Raw genomic sequence first — 22,943 nt, forward strand, 5'->3', positions numbered from 1 at the left:
CCTTCCCCGAACCCGTCCCTTGTTCCCCCAATCTACTGCCTCCTTCGGATCATCGACCTCTTGCCTGTACACTGACCTCGCCTTTTGGATCCTCCGTTACGACGTTCGCACCTCGAAGACCCTTTGCCCGTCCTCTGACCTCCTCTCTTGAATTTCCCCGAAGACACCACGATTACCGCTCTGCACTTGGGTCCGCCGCTTCCCTCAGACGCGACCATGACAATCTTGAGGGAGAGAAAAAAAGTTAATTCCACCACATTGATACACAGACAAAGAACCTTTAGACTTCTGATTTTGGACTTTTCCTGGCAGGACTATGAAATGGCTAGAGTTGGAGAAGCATAAGAATCTGGCTGTGCCATTGAAAGTGATCATGTTCTTGAGGTATCTGGGAGCAAATCCACCGATGGTCTTGTAGGCAAGCACCAGAGATTTAAACTTGAACCCAGCAGCTACAGGAAGCCAACAGAGAAAGACAAAGAACGATTCATGGGAATACCTTGGCAAGTCAAATACAATTCATGCAGGGGTTCTTGATCAGCTGGAGAGGCTCGCTGGTAGAGGCCAGAAGAGCAGACACAAGGGATATGCAGTAGTGTAGGTAGGATATTACAATGGCCTGAACCAGGAAGAAGCTGCATAGAGTGTGTTGTAAGCCAAATGTTTATTCAGCTGAAGTTGTGCAGGATGTATCTGCTGGACTAGGTTATGCCTTCAGTGAGCTGAAAGAAGAACATACTTGAGTCAGAGCTGGATATCATCGACATAGGACTGATGGGAAAGTCAATGAGACTCGATGACAGCCAAGGGAGAACATGTGGATAGAGAAGAGTAAGGGGCCCAGCATTGAGACCTGGGCAACAGCAGTCGAGAGAGACTAAAGGGTAGACAGGGAACCGCACCAAATCACCTGGTAAGAGCTACCTGATTCACAAGACTCAGTAAAATAATTGGTTAGCAATCATACATTTTACGGTACCAGTTTACTGAAGATTAGAAATGCAACAATTTACAAGCATTTAGTCAGAGAAAAACAGAACTAAGTATGTCATCGTCATCGTCATCAGAAAGGATATGGCTCATACCGAAACAGGCTGGTGACAATGTGAAAGACTTCTAACATTTTTCAGAATGTCAGTATGACTCCTTTAAACTTTGAAGTAGACATTGGAAAAAGAGCTGAGAGCAACAACAGCTGTCGCAAAGATAATAATGATAAAGTAACAATAAAAAAGTGAGATCTAATCATGAATAGATACATCTACTCCACCGAAAATGAGAGATGGGGGTGTCCGCAGAGTGACAGAGGTGCCTCTTATGACAGTATGGTTAACTGCGATATGTGCTCTCCCATGCTGCAGTGCTGTTTTCTGCACAACCCCCTTGTACAGAGGATGAGGACAAGAAGGCCCAACAGGCAAGGAAATGAACACATTGGTCACTGGCGGTCCAATAAACAGATTCCAGACCCTTAACTTTATATCTCACTTCAAAACAGAGGTCCCATCCTTCCCATCATTGAACAACTGGAGAACATTTATCAGGCACAAAAATATGACATATCAAAAACAAAAAATGTAAATATATAAGGCTTTCTGGGTAAAAAATGCACAATAAAAACTATAAACTTAATTCTTAATCTTATTCTAATATTCTGTACTATTCTTAAACTTTTTTTATACTGGAAGAAATTGAACATTTAACTGAACAACAACAACTAACAACAGCTGAACAGATAAAGCCTGTAATTAAGGAAGGGCTTATTTCAAAGGCCGGGCTGCAATGGTCACATGTCTCATCGTTGAGAACGTCTGGTGTGGTGTCTCCTGCAGATCCCTCGGCCCCTTGGCACGTGTTGTATGATCTGGACCAGCACAGGGAGGGGGATCGACTTTGAGAACCGTTAGGGAATTGTGACACCGTTTCAGACACAACAAACGTTTAAGATGGGGGGGAGGGGGGTTCCTCGGAACAGCCCCATTCCTTCCCTTCCCCACATCTTTGCTATTCCACTCAGGACTCAGGCCATATGAAATAAACTCCGCTTTAATTTCTGGCCCCACAGTACCAAAACCGGCCCCCGCCCTCCTACAGAGGTTAGGGGTCTGTCACTTTGTTCTCCAGTACAGCCACTATCTGCTGCAGTCTCAGAGCAAGCTGTTTATTCTGGGCAGCGGGGTCCTCGTCAAAGGAGGTGATGATCTGGAAGGAAGGCAAGAACAGATTCCGTTAGAGAAGATGCACAGCGTCGTGTTCGATCTCAGATCCTTGTGTTCATATGTGTCTGACAGGAAAGGGAGAGTGAGTCACATACCACATCATAGTACTTGTTTGCATACTGGTACAGCTGATGCAGAGCCACCTGGGTGCTGAGTTTGCCTGTGTGAGACTGCGAGACAAAGAACAACTTGAAGTAAGGAACTTCTAGGACTGACCAAAACCAGCCGAAGCAGCCATATCTACACCCCCTTTGAAAGTAAGATCTTCTGGCTCCTCACTGTGTCCACATAAGACATAACATCACAACCTCACAGAAGTATCTATTCTGCACTTACGTGAGCGATGAACATCGGTGCATCAAGTGGATAGTAACAAACTAGGTTTACTTAATTACATGTCTACAGCCATGTCTCCTTCTCTTAATGCAACGCACAAATTGTATTGTTGCTGAGATGTATGTCACTTTGGATAAAAGCGTCTGCTAAATGAATAAATGTAAATGTAAGTACAAGGGCAATAGTGGAAAACTCACTCACCCGTGACACCTTCGCTAAGTGGGTGTTCATATGCTGGTTGCTGACGGGCACCATCTCCCTGATGCCCTTGTAGTAACTATGGACAAATACAAGCCGAGACAGGTCATCTTGATCAAAGGCAAAGGGATTTTTGCAGATGGTAGGAAATGGTGAGATTACCAAGTGATAGCCCTGACAGTACTTACTCCTCCACCATCTTCTTGTATGTGGAGATTTCCTTTGCATAGAGTAATTTGTGATTCAGGGAATCCTGTAAGGAATAAAGCCAAAGGAAAATGGTTACAGAGGGATCACGGGCTGGAGAAAAAAATGAAGTCCTGGCTCATGGATCCTTCCCTTTGCTTAACATCAACAATGGTGTAATGTCAAAGCGCTCCCAGGCTCACCCTGCTCAACTTGCGCTCGCTCTTGGTGCAGGCATCCATGAAGGTCTGGACAATAACAAACAAGGAGGCGTCCACCACTTCGTTCACGTGAATGTCGAAGATGAAGTGGGGGTTCCTCAGGATGTTCACCCAGAACCTCAAAGGCAAGCTGTGGAGACACAAGCCTTTTCAAGAAACACACACTAGCACTCACACTCATTCTATGCAAATATAACTGTGGCCTCATCTTTAACCCTGTTTCTGGATGTTATTCCTGTTCTCAGCTCTCATATGTCCCAATGAATACTCCCACAATTAATCAGAGTTAGAATCTGGCTGCAATTCACTTTGCCTTATCAACTGAGTACCGAGGCACACGATACAGGGATCATACAAATGCATTATTGTGTTGCAGATTAATTTTAAAAATGCAGAAAATAGACACTTCTTCCCCCACATTTATTTAAGAGTTGGGGCATCTGAGCCAAATAAGTTTGGAATTCATCTCTGATTTAGTACCCAGAGAGATGTTCCAAACAAATGAACAGAAAGAAGTGGATTTAATAAATTAGCAGGGGACATAATTATGCTGTCTGTTCAGCATGTAATAGTACACAAATTCATCAGTAAGCCAAAAGTGTTGTAATTACACTGTTCATCACTCATTCTCACAATACCAACACTTCTAGTCTATGCTGCCAGAAGAACCTGTCAATCAAAGATAAATGTATATGACGCAGATGGTTTACTGCGGTATAAATTCCACATCAACGTATCCAGTGTGTACGGAGCTCTCAGTAGGAATTTTAAACGAAAAATACAGTGTCAAGCACGCACACGCGCACACACTGTCTGAAGCTGCTCGTCCCGAGCAGGGTTGCGGCGAGCCGGAGTCTAATCCGGCAACACAGGGCACAGGGCTGGAGGGGACACACCCAAGACGGGATGCCAGTCTGTCGCAAGAAACCCCAAGCAGTACCCCCACGCCCTTGCGCCTCCCCTCACCGTGAAGCATTTGTCTCTGAAAACTGACAGCTCCAGCGCTGCTTTCTCGGGAATTCTCTCTGCCAGAGACGGCAAGAGCACTCTACCTGCTGGTCTTCCAGATGTCAATGGTCTGGTCATCCACGTTGTCGTGCTTCTGTGCCTGTTCGTCCAGGAAGTCAAAAAAGTACTTGACTGCTGGGGGCCCAACGGATGAACAGAGGACACTGCGGAAGAAGTCGTCCACAAACTGTTGTAGAGTGCCCTGAAACAAACACATTTGCGCATATGTAAGCAAGTCCAGGTGAGGAGGAGCCGTTTTCAAAAGCATAGCAATCCTGTATTTCTGTCATGAAATCTGATAAATATATTGTAACGACCTGCGTTACAGTTTTGAGGGGGAAATATGCTTATTGTCATGGGTTAGCGTTTGGTGACGTGCGGGGGATATAAGGGGCTGATTGCGTCTGCCAGGGGAGAAAGAGGAGTGAGCCTGGGGGTGCTAAGCAGGGTGGGAAGGCTGGCGAGACGCGCAGGTCCTGGAGGAAACGGGGTCCCTGGTGCCGGTGTTCAATAAAATGTTCGAGATGAACGGTACCTCTGCGTCCTTCTTCGCCCCAACCAAGCCCACGGCGCTGCGTACCACAATATGATATCCAAATACTAATCCAAATATTTCACTTTGCATTCCAAATACAGATTTAATTATTAGAACGATCTTTTACATATTCAGGGCTAGAATATAGAAGTATGATTGGATTCTTAGCAATGCACAACCAAATTGCTGCATATTAATGTATTGTAGGCTTCACCAGCCCAGCGTATTTAGCATTCTAACTGCAGCAGGCTATTAACAAACCAACCTTGACAGACAGCAACCGCATCAAATAAAGCTCTGTGATGGCTTTGGTCATCGACTTGTCCTTCATGTTGCCCCTTTTAATTTTGTGTCACAAAAGATGATACCTTCAAGAACTGATAGAGACAGATAGACATCCAGTTGCACAGCATTTTCCCCACCACCGTCTCTGACCTACAGGTAAGGGGCAGAGAAATTACTTTTTTTAAAGTGGGCAGGGGAAGATCACATTATTAAAAAAAAAAAAAAAAAAAAAAAAAAGGGCCGTTCTGAGACACCTTAAAGATACGCTGGTCTTATACACCTCACCTGTGCAGCATGAGCTTGGGGTTCTTGCTCTGGGCATATTGTTCCATGAGTTCTAACAGGAGTGTCCTCATGATGTCTGTGTAGTAGTCCAACTTGCCGTGAAGCGCCACCGTCAGCAGGGAGGCAAAGTAGCCCTTTGACTGGGCATTGAAGTCAGGATGCCCCTCTAAGGTGCGGATGAACTGACAAAGGCACGATCTGCTATGCACCTCATATATCATTCTAAATTATGTGCTATACAAGCTGGAAAACACATAAAATCCATTAACTTTTATGCTGTGAAAGCCAGTCTGATGATTGTGATCACACACAGGCTGAAATCACTTATCTCAAGAGGGGTCGCGGCAAACCGGAGCCTAACCCGGCAACACAGGGCGCAAGGTTGGAGGGGGAGGGGACACACCCAGGACGGGACGCCAGTCCATCGCAAGGCATCCCGAGCCCCCTCTCTTTCAAACACAGGGGAAACGTATGAACTCCACACAGACATTTGAATTTGAACTCGCACATAAACCCACAGCCCAGGAGTCACCCACTGAATGACAAGAGCACACTCGAACCCCAGACCCGCCAGAGAGCGGGACTTGGCCAAGCCCGCTGTGCCACTGCACTCCCCAGTGATGATTGTGAGGATTGTATTAATTTCACATTAAAAAAGAACTGGAGCAGCAAAGAACAGGTGGGAAAAGACACAAATATGCAGTTTTTAGGCACTTGTGACACTAAGGAAAGGTTTTGGGAGCTGCACTGATGTTAGGACCTACACTGAGAAGGAAAGGCTTGCTATTCAGCAGGTTGAGGAACTGGTTGAGGGCCTGCGTCACTGTGGCCCTCCTCGCCTCAGGAATGTCCAGATTGCCAGTGATCATCACGTCACTGGCGCTGTTCTTGAAAGGCAGGAAGAAAACGCGGTCTGTGTAGGTCTTGTAGTCCAGGAAGGGGATACAGGGTTCACTGAGGTCACCGGTGTGGTCCTCCATTTCAATCATGAGCTCTGAAAAGGGTTAGGAATAAAACTTTACATGCGCTATATAGGGGATTGTGCAACTGTAGATTAAAGGGCTCTTGCAAGTGGTAAGAGCCAGAGTAAAGACTGCAGATGAGCAGATTATTAGTTATGGAAAAGACCTGTGAACTCCTTCTTGCAGCGGTCACGAACGCTCCCCTCCAGGTTCTTGAGCTGCTGTCTCAGTTTCTCATATTCTCTCTCAGCTTGCTTCCTGTGCACACGCATGCAAATGATCAAATTACAAAATTGCCTCAAAAGAAGAAGCAATAAAATTCATACACTGAGTAACGGTGTTATGTAACTCCCTACCCACAGTTTTATCTTTATTTTTTTTTAAAGAAAACTCAGGATGTGTGATAACTTATGTTCTCTCAGTTGACATTACATTTACATTTATTCATGTAGTAGACGCTTTTGTCCAAAGCGACATACATCTCAGCAAAAGTACAATTTATGCATTGCATTGAGAGAAGGAGACATAGCTGCAGACATGAAAGTCTCAAGCAAACCTAGTTTGTTACCTACCACTTGCTGCACCGAGGTTCATCATTCGTGTAGGTGCATAAAACACAGGACAGACAAATCCCGATACCCTCCCACCTTTTTTTTTTTTTTTTAAATATTATAAGATACGACCCAGAACCGAGAATCTCCAAGCTTTACCTTTCGTGCGCGGGACCACCAAGCGAGCAGAAGTAGACGAGCGAAGGGGCCTGGCTGGGGTGTAGCAGTTGAAGGGCATACGAACAGCAATGTTCCAAATTTGGAATTCATGCTCTGAGGTTTAAAACAAAGTCACTTACCTGTAGCAGCACACTGAGGCTATGATTATGATTATGGTGATCCCCACCATCGGGGCAATCACTGCAGGAATTATGATGTCCAGGGGAGATGTCCAGGATGCCTCAGTCTTCTTTTCATACTCCACTGAGCCTACAATCCACTGCCCATGGCCGAACTTAATCTGAAGGAAGCAGAAACGATACAGTTGGAGCAGAATTAAACCATAGGCATTCAGGCAACTCCACTAAAGCTGTAGTTTTATTTAGCAACTTCAGTAAAGCTGAGCAGCCTTTTCTCCTCTTCAAGCTTCAATTCAGGAATCCTTCTCTGCACAGCACAGTGCCTTACCTTAAGTTCCAGCAAATCTGACTTTGTGTCTCTCTTGGGCCTCTTGAAGCAAGATGTTGGTTGGGTCCAGTCCAGGAAGAGCATGTCATTCTGTAAGATGCTGACCCCACAAGAGACGTCTCCCACAAAGGCTTCTGCTTCTTGGGCTGTCATTGCTTTGGCGAAACCTTTACCCTTGGGTGCGAGAGACAAGAAGATGGCTTGGCCACACTGTTCTGTGTTAACTGCAAAAGCTCTAATACTGAGAATTTATTGTATTTCAGAAGTACTGTATCAACTGGGTTTTATCAAGAAAACTGGGGACATTACATCACCTGTAACCGTTGCTTTTCTCAACTGTAATTTTACATGTTAAAACAGACAACAAAAACAGTATGGAAATGTTTGGTGGGTATAAAACAATTCTGCAGGAGCTACTCCTAAATAATGCCAACAGAAGATTATATTTACAGTTACAGATATGATGCTGTTCTCTGAAACAATCCTTTTCTGGTTCTCTTCAAACGTAGGATCCGGGTGGTAGTCAAAAGGCTTGAGCTCAAGCTCAATGTTGTCCATGACGATGTAGGTCCTGAGAGACGCTATCCCATCGGTCACGTTCACCGTCGGGGAGGAGAACTGCATTACTGTGTCATTTTCGCCTTTTACCTCCACTTCAGACTGCAAGGGAAGGATCAGACTGAGAGAGACACCAGAGTAGAGTCCATGGCTCCTACCTGACCCACAACAAATGTATACACACACATTAAAATACTGGTGGAATGCTGGTGCTATAGGTGCTCCATTACTTAAAACCCCTACTGTTCCAAAAAGCAGAGAAGACAGGCACTGGACACTGGGAGTGGTCTTCTGGTAAGAAGCCTTTCATCGGACACAAACCTTCAGTGGACTGGTGATGCCTGACTGCTCGCTGGAGGGCATCACTTTCACGGCAGCGTTCTGGACGAGGTCAAGCCCGGTGCCGACGATAAAAATTATCCGGCCCCCACTGAAATTAGCACAACACTAATGTCACCCTAAATCTGTACAATATGATCAATAAACACCAGCTTTCTTCTCAAGGATTTGACACGTATACGAATATACCGCGTGCATGTTTAACTCCGTAGGTAAGGATAGGAAGTCGAACCCAAAGCAACCATTGTCTCATATGGAGCTGGCACAAAGCAAGGAGATGAGCTAAGGTGAGAAAATGCCAACAATGCCTGTTTGCAAAAGTGCAGGTGACCGGGTGCTCTGCTGTACCTGGTGGACACGGAGTACTTCTCTTCCTGGTGCACGCAGGGCCCTCCGGCCACTCTGATGCTCTCTATGTCCTCTTTCACGATACCCAGGTTGGAGCCTTTGACGGTCACTGAAATCCCCCCAGGGGGGTGTGGCGGCACAGTGGGTTGGACAGCAGTCCTGCTCTCCGGTGGGTCTGGGGTTCGAGTCCTGCTTGGGGTGCCTTGCGGCGGACTGGCGTCCCGTCCTGGGTCTGTCCCCTTCCCCCTCCGGCCTTACGCCCTGTGTTGCCGGGTAGGCTCCGGTTCCCCGTGACCCCGTAAGGGACAAGCGGTTCTGAAAATGCGTGTGTGTGTGTGTGTGTGTGTGAAATCCCCCCTTTCAGAGGCCCATACCGAGGTATGATCTGAAAAAAGAGCATTTCCTCTTCAGATACATACTTACAATGTACAGACAGGTTATCTGCATTTTGTAACGATTAGAGAGCCCGTGGGGGGGGGGAAATGTTTGCCAGAGTTTATCCCTTCTTGTTATTACTTTCGGTAGAAAAACGATAAGGTAAATTGGTGTATTTGTGAGATGTTTGTTTTGTACGTGCATTTTTCGTGAGGGAAAAAGTCATTCATTCTAATAAAACCATTACCATCCTGCTCCAAAGGGACAGGTGTGTCACTAATAGAAATAACTAGATTACTTTTGCCTTGGTAGAAGTAAGCCAATGCCAGCATTAGGATTGCCAAAAGTATTTTTTTTTTTTTTTTTTTTTGTTAACAAATCGGATATAGAATAGTATTCATGGTAGGAGATTAGACACCAAGTGAACTGTTAGACATGAGATCTGGCAGTTTTTAGCTATGACCAAAAGGAAATTTATTAATTTGCTTGGATAGATAAAAGGACAGGAGGTAATAAATGTGCTATTTTTTGTATGATACAGAGAAAACATGGTGCAGCGTCTCCAGAAACTCACATCAGTGATTTCAGGGTTGGGACAGTCCCTCCTCCGCTCACCACTCGGACACCTTTTCCGATACTCGCAGGACTTGGTTTTATCGCACCACACACAACTGTAGATGGGGTCTGCACTCTTGCACAGGCTGCAGTCCTCACGGCCCACTGCACAGTTGTATAGCGTCACTGCAGGTGAGGGGTGGACACCACCATCAGCACACCGCACACGACACCAATTTCCATTCATTTTTTGACGACTTCCATGCGCAAGGTCACTTAACTGAACAGTCAGTTATAAGAATCAGTTCAACTCATTGTTTTTACCATCCCCTGTGCGCACGGCTGCGGTCCGAACAGTCCACGTCTGACTGTCAGGCCTACCGTTTAGTTTGCTGTTAATCTTCTTATGTGTCTTTCTGTCCTTGATGTAGAAGAGCACGTCAACTGTTCGCGCTTCGTCATACGCAAACTGGTCCCGGGAACGAAGAAAAAGCAACATTAACATTCGGTGCTTGCAAACTGCAAAAATTCCGAGAGGTCTTGATATTACGATGATCTATTATCCAGGCATCAACGCTTACATTACCATTTAGACATTTACACGCAGGCCAGCTGGTAGCATACTGGTTAGCGCTGCTGTTTTTGGACCCAAAGGTTGCAGGTTTGAATCCCACCTGTAGTACCCCAGTGAAAGGTACTTACCCTGAGTAAAGAGCAGTAGTTACTTAAACATTTACCATTATAGTTATTTAAATGTTAGTCATAAACACCATTTAGCTGCTTACACTGATTGTACCCATTGATACAGTTGGGCAGTTTTACTGGAACAATTAAGTAGCTTGCTCACAGGTTCTACAACAGCAGGAGGTGAGATTTGAACCTGGGTCTTTAAGGCTCAGCTATGAGCCCTGCACATCTGCTGCTAGCACATTGGGCATCCACATGTGACTGAAAGTCTTCCATCAGAAATAGTTCACCACTGTGTGAGTAAACAATTCTTTAACTGACAGATATTGAAAAACAGGAGAGCCAAGCAGCACCCAAGCACATTAACCCAAAACATCTGCTGTGTTCATAAGGGGCTGCTACAATATCAAACTACTTTGGTACAACCTTTTTTGCCACAAAAGCCACCGAGTGAGCAGGAGGCCAGGCCCTGAGGGACAGCTGGTGCACTTACTGGCAACTCAGCTCCGCTCCCTCCTCTTTCCCTCCCATACAGGCAAGAGAAGGAAGGTGTTCTGGGGCACGTTGTGCAGTACAATACATCCCTGGCTGCAGGACACTGTTCGCGAAGGAAAAGCTGCAACAGCTGGGACTCACACACTTGGTGGTTGCTTTGCGCTTTCATCTATGCATGTCGAACCCTTATCCAGACACCTAGGAGGTGAGCTCGGAAGCTGCTCCACAGGCTACTCCGTGGTATTCCACAGCGCTAGTGTGGCCCTCTGCCCCCTGTCAGCATAGCGCAAGCGAAGGTGCGGGCAACAGAGCCGCTCAGAACACCAAGGCAATGAAATTCAGTCCAACACTGACCTTGTATCCCTTTAAATTGTAGTCTGAATCTTTTATAGTGACCATTTCCTCAGTGGGCACCATCAGCTCGGTGCCAATCTTGAATTCTCTGCCCTGGAAGAGATAAGGTAGACAAACAGTGTAACCCAGAATCCACTATAATCTTCAAGGCAATCTCTACTTTTAAAAAAAAAAAAAAAAAAAAAAAAAGGCAACGATAAATTATTTTATTACTTATCACAGTCAACAGGTAGATATGAAGAAAAATCTTTCACCTTATAAACACAGAGGTTTTTTCCAGTGAACTCGATGGAGGTTTCGTAACCCACAGGAATGAGAGACAGAGTTGGATTCTCAAATACTGGGCACTTACCTCCCTGCGAATGTCAAACACGGGGCATTTTTTCATTTTTAAGACACCTGGCACAAGGCAGACAGGAATAGGTGAGACGTGCTGCTGCTGCCTCATTTCTTACTTCTTTATGTTTGATAATGTGATCACCCACGGAGTCATCGCTGTCATCGCAGATGAATTCCTGAGTGTTCCACTGGCAGCTCCACTCGCTGTCCACACACGACATGCACCTGTTAGCAAACGCAAACAACCAAGGCACCAGGGTGAGAACATTAATACTGTCTTGACTGATCTTCTCCTTCCCAAAACCTGTAGCATTAACAGAGACCAGTCATCCGGATTTACATTTTCATTTATTCATTTAACTGACGCTTTTCTCCGAAGCAACTTACAACGGTACGGTACTTACAGCTATTTACAATTTATACAGCTGGGTAATTTTATTGGAGCAATTACCTTGCTCAAGGGTATTACAGGAGTGTAACAGGTGAGATCTGAACCGGTACTGAACCTTTGGATCCAAAGGCAGCAGCTCTAAAGTCAACGCTATCAGCTGCCCCGTAAAATGGATACAGGGATGGATGGATGAACGAACGGGTGGCACAATGAGTAGCACTGCTTTCTCACAGTGCCTGGGTGGTGCGAGAGGGTGTGAGTTCAATCCCCACTCAGCCTGTGTGGAGTTTGCATGTTCTCCTTGTGTCTGCATGGGTTTCCTCCCACAGTCCAAAGACATGCTGTTCAGGTTCCTCCATAGTGTGTGAGTGACAGAAGAAGAGAGAGTGTGTTTCACTGATGTATGGATGAGTGAGCCCTTGTAAGTAGCGTACCTAGCAGTGTAAGTCACTTTGGTGTCCAAAGTGTGTGGACTTGTAACACTACCTAGAGTTCAGTGGCAGTTGCTCTGGAGACAAGTGTCTGCTAAGTAAATATAATGGATGGATATATATATATATATATAGATGTTTGTAGATATTCCAAGAATCCCCTCAAGAACAATTCTTGCCCATGCAGTCAAAGTGAAAGACAAAAGCAGAGACTGATTTCGAAGAAGTGCCTTAGGCAGGCACATCATGACATTATGCTGTAATGGGCACCCGCCCCACCCTGACGCCGCCACTCACGGTGTGTTCTCCGCCTGCCTCGCGGCTGCGCTGCAGTTATAAAAGGTGAAGTAGCTGGACGCCAACTCCACCTCGTCATTCACAAAGATCTTCGCGGCCACTTGGACAAAATCTGAAGGCACACGGGTTAGCAAAGGGTTACGTCGCCTGCCGGCAAGACCTCTCCGGGAAAGGTGTTTAAAAGCTACAATGACTTTGCTCACCGTTGCACCATGGCACACAGCTGGGAAACTCACCTTTATTTTTGGGAGTGACAGGAATCTCGGTGACTTTCGGCAGATCACAAGTGATCTTTGAGTCGCCCATTTTCGCTTCACTTTCAAAATTGCCAAAAATGCATTTCAGACTGTCATCCCCTCCAATGCTGGGGAGAGAAGCCACGTTGATGTCAACCCGCAAATAAAGCACACAGATCAAGGACCTCTGACATGCACACACTATGTGATCCAAGATCAAACTGAATATGGAGACAATATTGAAATAAAAGACATTACACACTGTAAACAGCGCTATTCTGAACAGCTCTACAAACAGTGTCATAGCACAGTTAGTCAATAAAACATCCAAGTTCGTGGGAGTAAAGTTTACATTAACATAACTATTAAATAGCTCAAAAATCATCTGAACAGCCGGAACTGCGGAATTTATGAATTTCAACGTAAAATGAATCAAGTTAAATGATTAGCAACACTTTTAATTGTGAATCTCCCGGAAGTGTTTGCATATTTCTTACAAAAGAGGAAACATATCAACAACCTAAAACGGGGAAAACTGTACTTTACAAACCTCCAGTTAATGTAAACTCAGGTATGTATACAAGTAACCACATCCTAAAAAACTGCAGTCGCCGTAACCTTCGACTTTATTTTAAAGTGTTAGAAAGATGGTGTGTGTGTGTGTGTGTGTGTGTGTGTGTGTGTCTCTCCCATGTGCACTGGATGAACGACATGATGCAAATTCTAAAACTGGAAATGATAAGATACTCATTGTGGGGTTCTTCTGCAGAATTTTCCAGTATCTGGCAATGTCTCTTCTCCTATGTTGAAAACATGCCCTTTGGTAAAATCTGGGCAAGGGTCTAAAGTGTATGTTCCTTGGCGTAGGAGATACAGGCAAAGTCAACCTCTCATACCTTCTGCATCTTCTTGCAGCTCAGATTTGGTGGCTGGAAAGATGTTATTTCCACACACTGGTTCTGAGGACTCCACAGCCAGTGCTTCTCCTCTTCTGCCTTCCTGCAGTCAGACTTCCTGGTGCACCTGCAGCAGAAAGGATACCCATGAGCCACTGCTCCAGCCCACTCTGTACGAACCACTTCCAAAGCCTTCCGTCTACACAGCTCCAACAGTGTGGATTCCAAGACCTTCTCAATATTGCTTTTAACTATGAGGTGAAGATGTAAGTAGACAGACAGAATCTTTGGCAGGGAACCTTTGGAATTTAACAACTCTGCCCAACTACTTGTCCAGGCCATGGTGACATCTTGTCTGGATACTGCAACTCTCTCCTGTCTGGCCTTCCTGCTACTGCCACCAAACCTCTACAGCTGATACAAAATGCTGCTGCGCGAGTTGTGTTTGTCTTGCCGAAGCGTTCCCATGTATCTCCTCTACTCGTTTCTCTGCACTGGCTTCCTATAGCTGCCCACATCAAATTCAAGACCCTGGTTATTGACTACAAATGCATCAATAGAACTGCTCCCAGGTATCTACAAGACTTGATCATCTGCTACACGCCAACCAGACTTCTACGCTCTTCCACATCTGCCAGCTTGGTGCTCCCACGCGCGAAAGGTAAAGCGAGGTGGTTCTCAGTTCTGGCTCCGTTGTGGTGGAATGACCTCCCCCTCTCGCTCAGAACTGCTGAATCTCTGTCCACATTTAAAAAGGGTCTTAAAACTCATCTCTTCCAGACTCACTTCACCCATGATGTCTTAAGTTCATGTAAGGCATAATTGTTCATGATCATGCTCGGATCAATCCTTTACAGAGCCACTGCAATGTAACATAAATGTTTATATGCATCTCAAAAAAAAAAGAAAGGTGACTAGAAATCGGCAATATTCTGGTAAAGTTTTATGCAGCTACTTATGTGATGAAGGCCGGTGCATATGGTGAAAGAAACAAACTGTACTTAAGAGTCAATGTTCATCAGTCTTTTAATAGACGTCGTCACACATTTTACATGACCATATCCTTATTGAGGGGGCGTGGTGGTGCAGTGGGTTTGACCGGGTCATGCTCTCCGGCGGGTCTGGGGTTCGAGTCCCACTTGGGGTGCCTTGCGGCGGGTGTGTGTCTCCCGCCCTCCAGCCATATGCCCTGTGCTACTGGGTTAGGCTCTGGCTCCCTGCAACCCCGCATGGGATAAGTGGTTTCAGATGATGTGTACAATGTGATGATATCTTTATTGAACAAACAGTTGAAAAAAATCAGTCACTGATGGAAATAAAAAAAAAAGTGAAAAATATTTTGTATCGAGTGGAACATCCTTTATTGGCAATAAGTTCAAACATTATACCTTTACAACAGTAGGGAAGAATTCTGGCCCATTGCACTACAGGAAATGTTTGAGTTCATCTATATTTTTGGCCTGCATGAGCAGCCTGCTTGAGATCACACCACAGCATTTCAGAGGGATTGAGGTCAGGACTCTCTTCTGATCATTGTAAAATATGGAACTGCTTCTGTCCGAGCCAATCCGTTACTGATTTACTCCTGCGTTTCGGATCACAGCCATGACCAAACTTCTTTTGTGTTTCAGATCAGGGGTTTTCAATCTTTTTTAATCCCGAGGACCCCCAAATATGATGATTCTGTGCAAGGGACCCCCTTGCCTAAATTATAAAGGCAACTATATATTTTTATGTGTAAAGACTTTTATATAATGTAAAGACATATTACAATTCACATTACAATAAATGCACATCTGAAATGCTGTTTCAGTAATTTTCTTTTATTTGGCAACTCGCTGCAGCCAAAAGTCTCTTTCACTCTCTCTCACTCATACACACAGCCTGAAACAGCTTGCCCAAAATGGGGTCGTGGCAAACCAGAGCCTAACCCAGCAACACAGGGTGCAAGGCTGGAGGGGAAAGGGACACTGCCAGGATGGGACTCCAGTCAGTTGGAAGGCACCCCAAGCGGGACTCAAACCCCAGACCCACCAGAGAGCGAGACCCAGCCAAACACGCTGCACCACCACATCCTCCAGCAGGGAATGCATTTATTGTAAATAGTTGCATTATGGGGAAAATGTGAATAAAGAGTGCAACCCTTGGGGGGACTTGAGGGGATAATAAAGGGGTGTCTCTGTTTGCCAATGAGGGGAGGGGAGCAAAAACAAACGAACCAAACCAACCTGGTGGCGCTAAGCAGGCTGGGACAGTCCTTTTGTGGATGTTGGTGTGGGGAAGACATGGGTCAGTTATATTCTTTGAAGCCAGAAAGGGGATTGTTATGGGAAAGACTTTGTCTTGACAATGTATTTTATGTAATGGTTGCTTTGTGATTTTGTTGACCAACTGTAGGAAAACAGTGTTGGATTTGTTTGATTGTGGATTTTAATGAATTGTTTTGGTTGTATGTATTATTGATAACTTTATTAAATAAAGTTTGAAAAAAAAAACAGCAGGCTGGGAAGGCGGGCTTGAGGTGCAGGTTTTTTTTTTTTTTTTTTTAAGTGTGTTAAAGGTTCTGCCATGCGTTTTTTTCTTTTCTCTCATATTTGTTGGACTTATTGATCTTATTGTTTTATTTAATTTTATTTTTGGCATGGCAGTTTTTCAGGATTTATTTATTGAATAAAGATTTTAATTATCAGAAATGATGAATGGAGATATTAGTTCCTGTCGCTTTGGACAGTGTGTGGAGTCAGACACCTTTGGGTAAGCTGGTGACCCATTCTGATCCGTAAGAAAAAGAAAAAAAAAAAATAAAATGAGGTGCAGGTTCTTGAGGAAATGGGGCCCTCGGATCGCGAGCATCATTTCCCCATATGCCGGTGTTCTAGTAAAACGTTCTTCCTGAACGCTGCCTGCGCGTCCTTTTTCGCCCCATCCGAACCCAGAGCGCCGCGCGCCACAGTACTCGTTGGCCTGCACTTGTTGTAAAAGCTGCAAAGCAATATTGTTGGCCATGTCACCTATGCATCTGCTCACTGCGTTACTGTCTGACACAAGCACGCACTCTACTTTTCGTGCTGCTCCCTCTCCCAATAACTCCCTGACAATGTCTTTAGTAGCTGGTAACAATAAGGCTTCGCCAGTCGTGCGCAGCTTCTTAGCACGCGCCACGTGCGCAAAAGTGCAAAATGTAAAGAGCGCAAAGCATTTTGGGATAAACACGTTACAAGGAATCACTCATAAATCACAAAACTATAGGTAGATTACGTAAAAAATTATATTACTGTAATATTTTTTTCTGTCAAGTTTTCCGCGGACCCCCTAACTCCCTCTTCCGGACCCCAGTTTGAAAACCCCTTTTTTTAGATCACAGGATTGGCTACTGATGTGGGTATGCAGTGTTTGGCTTTCTCTAAAAATAATACTGTATACAGTTACCAGAAAAGGTCAGATTTGTTTCACCTGTCCACATAATGTTGTTCCAGCTGTGAACACCCGGCTGACAGCAAAGGTGAGATGGGCAGTAATGTCTTTCTGGAGAGCACTGCTTTCTTCCATGGTAACCTCCCACAAACACAGCTCTTGTTCAGTATTTTTCTTATGTAGGCTTGATCAGGCTATTGTATTTCAACTGAATTGTGCTGTGAAGAGCAGGTACTAAAAACCGTGTGTATTTTTTTTTTTTTTACGGCAGGGCAGGCCAAACTCACACCTCAGTCGACTGGAACACCCAATGCATTGACCGCAGACTCCAATTACCCTCTTTTCAGCATGTCATTACCCTAGAAGTTCACATACTTTTTCCATCAATGACTTTGATCAAACCATTTATTCAATTAAAATATGGATACGTGAAATGTGGCGTGTTGTTAAATAGGACTGTCTGCATTTATTATGCCTTAGACAAAGGAGCCATTCATGCAGAAAGCAGTAGGAGCAAACTGTTGTGTAGAAAGTAGTGAATATCTCACTGCTAACTGGGTGTGAACTGAGTGCTTACCTGCCCTCCAAGGCACACCAGCCACAGTAGGGATCCTTGAGGTCCATGCAAGACTTGCAGTCCTTCATCATATCACATTCCTCCACTGGTACCATTGAGATCTGACACAGAGTCAAGGATATCCAGCATCAAGCGTCTTACACAGAGTACAAATACAGTCCACTTCCCAAGACGGTACCTTTTTTCCTGTGGTGACGTACAGATGCCTGTGGTTTCTGTCGAATAGCAGGTGTTTGTTCACTGCCTCACCAGAGCTGGGTCCAGGGACAGTTCGGTACACCTCTGGTGTGCTGGACAGGTGTACCTGGAAGTTTACCTGTGTTCTAGTTTCACACCATTTTCTTTCCTATGAAAATGAGTTTGACCACACTGGTACCTGGGACTGCTCTCAGATACCGTACACCCTCTGCTGCTGTACTCACGTGGTACACCTTCCCATTGCTGGTTCCCAGAAAGGCCACCGTGTGCTCAGCCTCCACAGCAACGGCGACAGCCATGAGCAGGTCTCTGGTGGTGTGGACAGCTTGGGCAGCCAGCGCAAAGCCTGGTGTGCTGGCCAGCGGTGAAGGCAGGAAATCGGCACTACATTTGTACTTTGTCAGCGTGTCTTGCTGATGGGCACAGAGAGAGAAGTCTTTAACGTCAGCTTCCTCATACAATCACTTTGTCAAGTGTGCAAGAGGGGATACTCAGGTTTTCACTTTTAGAAAATTCTAATAAAGACAATAAACCTTAAGGTGAGCTATCCCATTTCACTGTTCCGACTTTACAGAACCTCAAGACACTTCTGAAAACATTGCTAATGTCATGTTTGAAACGGAGCGCTACTTACACGGACTGATACTGAACATAATAGATTTGTTGAGGTTGTGTACGGAGAATCAACAGCTACTTTGTTTCCAATTTTCCCATTTTTTGTATAGCAGGCACTGATGATTTCCATAATTCGTTGGTTGATATATCTCAGGGGGTACATGCAGAGCCCCGAACGGGGCTTGTCTTCATCGGTGCTGGACACTACGAACAGAATCTTGTCCTGCGACCGCACTTGGCCGTACTGACTGGATGCGCTCAGGTTTCGGGCCAGTTCCTCCCCAGGGGAGGAGACAAAGGCGGCCTGTGCCTTGTTGTACATGTTGTTGGGGCCACAGCTGAGCTGCAGTTCCATGTAGGAATAGTAATGGTGATCATCCTCACAAAGGCGGGAGATGAAGGTATAGTTTTTGTTATGTAGCCCCCTTCTTGTGCGGGTGAAGAGGAAGTAGATGAAGCCACTTTCCTTGAATGAGTAGCGAAAATTGTGCCTGTACTTCTTGACAAATGGGGTGACCTGAACAGCAGGAGCCTCAACAATGTCCTCAAACACATCCCAATTGCCAAAGTCCTGCAGGATGCGGGTGCTGATAAGCTTCATGTTGCCCTGGCTTCCGTAGCCTTTCCCCACGACAAACACATCAAATGTATCATTCTCTTTGGTGAAGGTTGACATCACTCCTACTACAGACACCGTCTCCTCACTGCTGACCACATAAGCCTTTTCACCCTTGCTGTCGTTACAGTAGATCAGGTGGTCAATGCTGCCGAGTTTCCGCAGGGAGCAGATGCCCTTGAAGAGGCTTCCACACACGATGAGCGAGCCGTTAGACGGGTGCACTAGCAACAGCTTGTTGGTGTTGTCTGTCATCTTGGCATCGTGGCAGGACTGGATGGGGGGTGTGAAGTGGCGGCTGTCCCTCTTGGGACCAGTCTCTACTTTCTTCTCCTGCTTGAGCAAGGAGTCCAATTGGTAGATGGCATTGATGGCTCCCACATAGATGCGGCCTGTGAGGGGGTCCTGCACCACGTTATTGATGAGGGTGCTGGATGTGAACTCCTGGATGGATTCCGCACAGCAGACTATGGAGAGAGACAGCAGCAGAACTGCCAGAGTCCACCACGCCATTTCTGAAAGAGGACATTAAGTGCGAGACTGTTAGTCATCTCTCTATACAGTGAGACAAACGTGTAGACATGAACACATGCTTCACTGTCAGCTCTACACACTTTCACAAAATAGCAGGATCCGGTCTTTCGTTTTCACAATACATCTGTCATCAATATATACCTGCTCACTGAACATCTGGCAATGATTTGCTTCACACAAATTTGTTAGAGCAGGCAGCAATTTTGTACTCCAATCTATTAAATGTACAGTTAATGCCTATAATTTCTACAGTTTTGCCACAAGTTTTCTGGTAAGAGCAGTCATTCCGAGTCCCACTCTCTCCACCAGCAGAAAGGAAAACTAAGGAGCAACGCCCAGGTCCTCATAAGTAATAAGTATAGATTTTTTTCTTTTTTTTTTTTAATTAAGTTTAGCTTATGTTACTTGAACACAAGCACTGCAATACCGCAACAGTCGATCATCTGGTAACCGCGACGCCACTAAGTGACGGACGGGCGGGTAGCGGATTATTATACAGCGTGCATACGCTGGACAAAGGGATGATTCACGTCCCGGGCGGGACGGCACGAGATTTCATAATATTTTCGGGCCGCGGGGCAACTGAAACCGCGGGTAACGGGGATCACTGTATATGAGTACACGTAGTATCAGAATAAGTGCAGCAAGCGGACACCGAAAAGATGTAAAATATACATACATACATACATACTGTGTATATATATATATTACTATCAGCAATTAGCTACTGTTTCCCTGAGGGGAACCTACTGTTGCTTATTGGATAACCTCTCCACGCCACGGGGCACTGCTCTGACTGCTGAGTCTGAAAAGTACAGAGAAGCCCACTGTGTAGAATTCGGACCCAAACAGCTACACCGCTTCGCAGCAGGAGGAATAGTGGTTAGAAGTAACACATAGATTGATTGAAGCAATTTTAAGAAGAGAGCCGCTCTAATCCTGCTGCTGGAATTTCCACAATTTTAAGGAACACACGTTTTTCAGTGCAAACGTCTTTTTTTTCCTTTTTAAATAACGTACCACAGTCTAGCACACACTGCAGCGGCCCGACGCCGGACTCACGCGCTGGGATTTGAGGAATGTGAACGCAGCGGCTGTGTGTGCTTCACAAACTCTAGCGGATCTGCAGCGTTCACGGTGCGTAGGAGAGGCAGCGCGACCTCTCGGAGTGCAACGTTAATCCGACAGCTGGTGCGCAGCTACAGCTCCCTCTGCTGGGGGAACAGACCCACATTGGACGGGTTCTCTGCTGACATGCTCTGTGGTGCAGGTTGCATATGTGTATATTTTGGTGCTTGAAATGTAAACATCACCATATCAAACAAAGTGATTCTCCTATTAAAGGTTCTTTCATTTATTTATGTAGCAGACACTTTTCTCCAAAAGCGACTTCCACTTACCTCTATGTAGTGTTATCAGCCCACACACCTTATTCACCAACATGACTTACCCTGCTAGATACACTACACACAATGGCTCACTCATCCATACATCAGTGAAACACACTCTCTCTGTGTCACTCACACACTATGGGGGAAACCTGAACAGCATGTCTTTGGACTGTGGGAGAAAACCAGAGCACCTGGAGGGAACCCACACAGACACGGGGAGAACATGCTGACTGAACAGGGCTGGAACCCACGTCCTCTCGCACTGCCCACTGCTTGCTGTGCCACTTTGCCAGCCAGGCCATTTACATTTGTTTTTTTTTTTTCTTACGGATCAGAATGGATCACCAACCCACCCAAGGGTGTCTGCTTCCACACGCTGTCTTACTCGACAGGAATAAATTTCTCCATTCATCATTTCTGATAATTAAAATGTTTATTCAATAAATACATTAATCCTAAAAACTGCCATGCAAACAATAAAATTTAAAATAATACTAAAATCAATAAGACCAACTAATATAAGAACCGCATGGCAGAACCTGTAAAACACTAAAGGACATACCCCAAGGCTTAAAACCATACTTAATAAATAATTAAAGGAAAACTTACCCGGTAACATTTACCGCTCAAGATGGACGATCCCCTGGCCTGTTCCCAGGGTGTTACCATACACCTTACCTACTGTTTTTGGGTGATTCCCTTTTCGCAACACGTCTCCCCCATTGTTGTTTTAGTAGAGTCGGTGAATGATAAAGTACATATACAGACTAAAACACAACATGCACCACACAACAAAACTAAATCTACACTACACTAAACTAAAGTCAATTAATAGATAAATAACAATAAATACATAAATAAGAAAACACAAACGCAACCCACACGTAGTCATTGATATTTTATGATACACACCCTGGACGCCCAAGTCTACCTCTGTCTGGACCAGCTGGGTTCTGGGGTTCCAAAGCATTTGCTTGGCCACGCTAATCGCCAGCCACATCCGGGCGGCTGCTGCCTTCTGAACGCCAGGGTCCCATCCCCCCCAAGACTTTGTCGTACGTCAGTACCATCTGCGGATCGATCTTCCTGCACAGGCGAGTCACCAAATGCCAGACTTCTCGCACCTGCCCGCAGTCCCAAAAGGCATGTGCGAGAGTTTCACTCTCGCCACACTGGAGTCGCGGGCAGAGTGGGTGGCTGGTCAATTTGTGCCTGTACAGGACTACTTTGACCGGCAACTTACTGTGTATTCAACACCAGTTCAAATCTTATACAAGGCCCTGTGCTTAAGGAGGGTCTCTGCCTCGACCCTGGCTGCCATGGTCTTATTCCACTTTACAGCTTGGCTGTAATGGGCGGGCCGTGTCTCAGCATTAGGCCCGGTGTTGGACCAGGACTTCACCAACTGGCGCATCGGAAGGGCCAACCAAAGACGCACAAAGTCCTGGTGGGGATGCTCAATCGGAGCTGCCAGTCGGTTACATAACTGGGAGAGGAAGAGACAATCCAGTTTAAGAGGAATATCAGGCACATCCTTCCCTCCCTCTTCCTTTGGAAGGTACATGACCTCCCTCCTCGCATACTCATACCTGCCCCCCCAGGCGAAATCGAAAACGTCCTTCGGGAGGCCTCTCCACATCGTGCGGGGGAAGGGGTGCACGTGCGCAAGGTAGAGCAAAGTGGGGAGGATGTCCACCTTCAGCGCCAATGTTTTCCTTATTAAGCAGAGGGACCTTGTCCTCCACAAACCCATTTTCCGTCTGGCTTTGGTCAAACGTTCTTCCCAATTAACCCTGGCTGCACCTTCTGCAAGAAAGTTGACCCCCAACACCTTAAGAGGACCCTCGCAGAAGCAGACCATCAATCCCTGGGTGGGCGCGTATG

General features: G+C 45.6%; 1 pseudogene; it reads right to left on the reverse strand.

Moving 5' to 3' along the window:
- Window positions 1-532: 532 nt before the first annotated feature.
- On the reverse strand, window positions 533-20,117 carry LOC114912123 (plexin-B2-like; annotated as a pseudogene).
- Window positions 20,118-22,943: the final 2,826 nt, after the last annotated feature.

Source organism: Scleropages formosus, chromosome 13 (genome assembly GCF_900964775.1).
Source record: "Scleropages formosus chromosome 13, fSclFor1.1, whole genome shotgun sequence".
NCBI classification, from domain to species: Eukaryota; Metazoa; Chordata; class Actinopteri; order Osteoglossiformes; family Osteoglossidae; genus Scleropages; species Scleropages formosus.